General features: G+C 51.4%; 1 long non-coding RNA gene across 1 annotated transcript; it reads right to left on the bottom strand.

Moving 5' to 3' along the window:
• Positions 1 to 295: 295 nt before the first annotated feature.
• LOC137677296 (uncharacterized) lies at positions 296 to 659 on the bottom strand. Its single transcript, XR_011050254.1, has 3 exons — positions 601 to 659; positions 457 to 506; positions 296 to 354 (listed from the first exon to the last, which is right to left on the bottom strand). It is a non-coding gene; the product is annotated as an uncharacterized lncRNA (long non-coding RNA).
• Between the last annotated feature and the right edge of the window lie 4156 nt (positions 660 to 4815).

Here is a 4815-nt window from a genome sequence, read left to right as displayed (position 1 = left end):
CACCTCGCGATGCACCGTGCCATTCCGGTCACCTGCTCCGTGCAGACTTCCAGAGTCGGACGCTGCGGCTGTCGTCGCTCGTGGGGCTACGATACCAAATGACAAGAAATTACCGTGGCACTGCAAGAAATCACCAGCCCCCTGCTTCCTACTCTCTACTACGCAGCTCACCTCAAACGCTCATCCAAGTCCGAAGGCTGCGCCGCACAGAACCTGCAAAACCAAGGAGAAACCCTCCACTGAGTGACCGCTGAATACTTTGCTGTTAGACACGGACGCGGCCCACGACCGCCTCACCTTCTCGGACCGCTCCTTGGCACGTGGCTTCGCCTGCCGGAGCTCTCTGGGCAGCACCTGCAAGAACCCAAACAAAAAGGCACGTGCTGAGATACTGCCCAAAACCACGGAACGCCCGTGCCGCTCCCCTCCTAGCACACCTTTACCGTCACATCTTGCCTGTCTGGCCTCCGGCAGTTTAGGCCGACACGTTGACTCTTGCGCATCACCTGTAAAACCCAAAAAACACGGGTCGCTTATGACTGCGCCGCCAATGAACACGTGAAAAATATCTGCCGCTTCAGCGCAGGGATCGGCGCTCACCTTGCCCGAGAGTTGCCTGCTCTGCCCGTATCCCGTGGCGCTCCTCGCTGTGAACCTTCAAATTAAAAAAAAAAACAAACAACAAATACAATAAGGTAGTGTCTTCGTTTAGCCCGCACCCGGGGTTAAACATTAGCAGAATTTCTCTCTCCCAATGTCCCTTCCCCAAATAAGGAAGTGAATAGGGAAAAAGAGAGGGAAACTTCATAAGGATGAAGTTAACCAGATTTAATGAAATGAAGAAATCAATATAAAGGACAACACAAAACAAACCACTGTATGCTCATCCACAGACCACTGGAAAGTTGCTCCAGGTATCACGGCAAGGAAGAGAGGAGGGAGGAGAAGCAAGGAGAGCAGGAAAAAAACCCACCTCTTCCCAGCAAACCCTCTCTTTTATAGTGAGCTTGATGTCAATGAAACAGAAAACACCTGTGAGCCAGTCAGGGTCAGCTGCCCTGTATTTAACTGCTGAGGGCCTGGATCACCATGGCTGGCCACAAACTGAAACCAAATCCCAGTGAAATCAGCACACGGAGGCATATCACCGAGAGTCATCTTCCCTCTAACGCCACACGGCGACCCACCTTCTTATCGCGTTCCCTGCGCCTCTCCTCTCTTGTCCTGCACGGCTCGTCCATCTGCATCTGCAAAGACAATATTGAATAAGTCACCTGGACTCAAAGCATCCCTTTATTAGTTCCAGATATCTGGTTCCCATTAAGGAATACCATCCACAGACCAACTGCAGCCTGCCACTTAAGTAAATAATTAATTCAAACATTAAACCTTACACAGAGAAGTCTCAAAACCTTACAGATCCCATCTGCCCAACTAGCCCTCTCGCTGCCTCTCCCACACAGCTCAAAGATCTCCTCTGCACCTTCAAAATGTTACAGAAGTTACTGTCCTCACCTGCTGCAGATAGCTAATCTGTCCGAGATGACTCTACAACCTTTACCCAAACAGTCTAGGCATATCAACATATTAACCACAGACACTGATCGCTACTCTACCTACCCCTGACTCTACAATGCCAGGCAGGGCAGCTCCGAGCCACACACACGCACACATGCACGCACACGCACACAGAGAGGCCGATGCAACACAGAACGCTAGAATCCAGGTGCCTCAAAGATGAGAGAAAACTCTCACCGACGATGATGATGCCCGAGGAGAAGAGGCTGCGAGGGAAGACCGCCTGCAGGACCGTGACGGGGACGTGAGGAGGCTCTATGGCGACCCCAGAAAGAAAGCAGAACGTCATGGCCTGTGACAAGATGTTACTCTCAAAACTGAGAGGACGTATGCGCAAGAAGCTCGGCTTCAAGACCTCACCGCCTAAGGATGCACGGAAGAATGACCGGTCTGTCCAAAGAGACGCCTGGAAAGCAAAGCCGCTCGTGCGGCTGGCGATGACGCCGCAGAAGAGGACCGTCTGGAAACTTGCAAGATGGAAGCCTGAACCACGCTTTAATCTCGTTACAAAAGAAAAAAAGTGCCTGATTGGCACTACACTGATGAGTACAGGTGTTCAAGGCTCCAGGGATGGCGTGCTCCTCGAGCACAAAGAAGACATCGAGACCTGAAGAAGCGCTAAGACGCACGCGACATCCGCACGAACTACACAAACGCACGTAGGCTGGAACTGCCCTGGCCTGGCAAACGCTACCATTGTGCTGAAAAGAAACCCTATGCCTTAACCTGCCTAAAGGGGACTGGTCCTGGACAGCCCTCTCCCCTACACGAACTTTAAAACTGGAAAACCGCTTCCTGAAAGTGCCAACCTTGTCTGCTCCTTCCCCCAACCTCTCCCCAACATCAGTGCCTCAACTTACCTTTCAGACAGCCGAGGGTCCAATGACATCCTCAAAAAGAAAAAAATACAATCAGCCCACTGCATGAATCCTGCAATCACCAGATTCCTCTTCATCACCTGCAAAAAAAAAAAAAAAATATAAAAAAAATATTACAATCCACACTTAACAAGGCCGTCACTCAGCATCACATCTGACAGAGACCGTTCCCCACATCATCCCCCACCTCGGATGCACAGTGCCGTTCCGGTCACCTGCTCCGTGCAGACTCCAGAGTGGGACGCTGTGGCTGTGGTCGCTCGTGGTGCCTAAGATACCAAAAGACACAAAATTACCGTGCCACTGGCAAGAAAGCACCAGCCCCCTGCTCCTACTCTCTACTACCCAGCTCACCTCAAACGCTCATCCAAGTCCGAAGGCTGCGCCGCACAGAACCTGCAAAACCAAGCAGAAACGCTCCACTGAGCGACCGCTGAATACTTTGCTGTTAGACACGGACGCGGCCCACGACCGCCTCACCTTCTCGGACCGCTCCTGGACACGTGGCTTCGCCTGCCGGAGCTCTCTGGGCAGCACCTGCAAGAACCCAAACAAAAAGGCACGTGCTGAGATACTGCCCAAAACCACGGAACGCCCGTGCCGCTCCCCTCCTAGCACACCTTTACCGTCACATCTTGCCTGTCTGGCCTCCGGCAGTTTAGGCCGACACGTTGACTCTTGCACACCACCTGTAAAACCAAAAAAAACACGGGTCGCTTATGACTGCGCCGCCAATGAACACGTGAAAAATATCTGCCGCTTCAGCGCAGGGATCGGCGCTCACCTTGCCCGAGAGTTGCCTGCTCTGCCCGTATCCCGTGGCGCTCCTCGCTGTGAACCTTCAAATTAAAAAACAACAACAAATACAATAAGGTAGTGTCTTCGTTTAGCCCGCACCCGGGGTTAAACATTAGCAGAATTTCTCTCTCCCAATGTCCCTTCCCCAAATAAGGAAGTGAATAGGGAAAAAGAGAGGGAAACTTCATAAGGATGAAGTTAACCAGATTTAATGAAAGGAAGAAATCAATATAAAGGACAACACAAAACAAACCACTGTATACTCATCCACAGACCACTGCCAAGTTGCTCCAGGTATCACAGCAAGGAAGAGGAGGAGGGAGGAGAGGCAAGGAGAGCAGGAAAAAACCCCACCTCTTCCCAGCAAACCCTCTCTTTTATAGTGAGCTTGATGTCAGTGATACAGAAAACACCTGTGAGCCAGTCAGGGTCAGCTGCCCTGCATTTAACTGCTGAGGGCCTGGATCACCATGGCTGGCCACAAACTGAAACCAAATCCCAGTGAAATCAGCACACGGAGGCATATCACCGAGAGTCATCTTCCCTCTAACGCCACACGGCGACCCACCTTCTTATCGCGTTCCCTGCGCCTCTCCTCTCTTGTCCTGCACGGCTCGTCCATCTGCATCTGCAAAGACAATATTGAATAAGTCACCTGGACTCAAAGCATCCCTTTATTAGTTCCAGATATCTGGTTCCCATTAAGGAATACCATCCACAGACCAACTGCAGCCTGCCACTTAAGTAAATAATTAATTCAAACATTAAACCTTACACAGAGAAGTCTCAAAACCTTACAGATCCCATCTGCCCAACTAGCCCTCTCGCTGCCTCTCCCACACAGCTCAAAGATCTCCTCTGCACCTTCAAAATGTTACAGAAGTTACTGTCCTCACCTGCTGCAGATAGCTAATCTGTCCGAGATGACTCTACAACCTTTACCCAAACAGTCTAGGCATATCAACATATTAACCACAGACACTGATCGCTATTCTACCTACCCCTGACTCTACAATGCCAGGCAGGGCAGCTCCGAGCCACACACACGCACACATGCACGCACACGCACACAGAGAGGCCGATGCAACACAGAACGCTAGAATCCAGGTGCCTCAAAGATGAGAGAAAACTCTCACCGACGATGATGATGCCCGAGGAGAAGAGGCTGCGAGGGAAGACCGCCTGCAGGACCGTGACGGGGACGTGAGGAGGCTCTGTGGCGACCCCAGAAAGAAAGCAGAACGTCATGGCCTGTGACAAGATGTTACTCTCAAAACTGAGAGGACGTATGCGCAAGAAGCTCGGCTTCAAGACCTCACCGCCTAAGGATGCACGGAAGAATGACCGGTCTGTCCAAAGAGACGCCTGGAAAGCAGAGCCGCTTGTGCGGCTGGCGATGACGCCGCAGAAGAGGACCGTCTGGAAACTTGCAAGATGGAAGTCCGAACCACGCTTTAATCTCGTTACAAAAGAAAAAAAGTGCCTGATTGGCACTACACTGATGAGAACAGGTGTTCAAGGCTCCAGGGATGGCGTGCTCCTTGAGCACAAAGAAGACATC

The sequence above is a fragment of the Nyctibius grandis genome, unplaced genomic scaffold (genome assembly GCF_013368605.1).
Source record: "Nyctibius grandis isolate bNycGra1 unplaced genomic scaffold, bNycGra1.pri scaffold_130_arrow_ctg1, whole genome shotgun sequence".
In the NCBI taxonomy this organism is placed as follows: Eukaryota; Metazoa; Chordata; class Aves; order Nyctibiiformes; family Nyctibiidae; genus Nyctibius; species Nyctibius grandis.
This window is presented reverse-complemented; position numbering and strand designations above follow the sequence as displayed.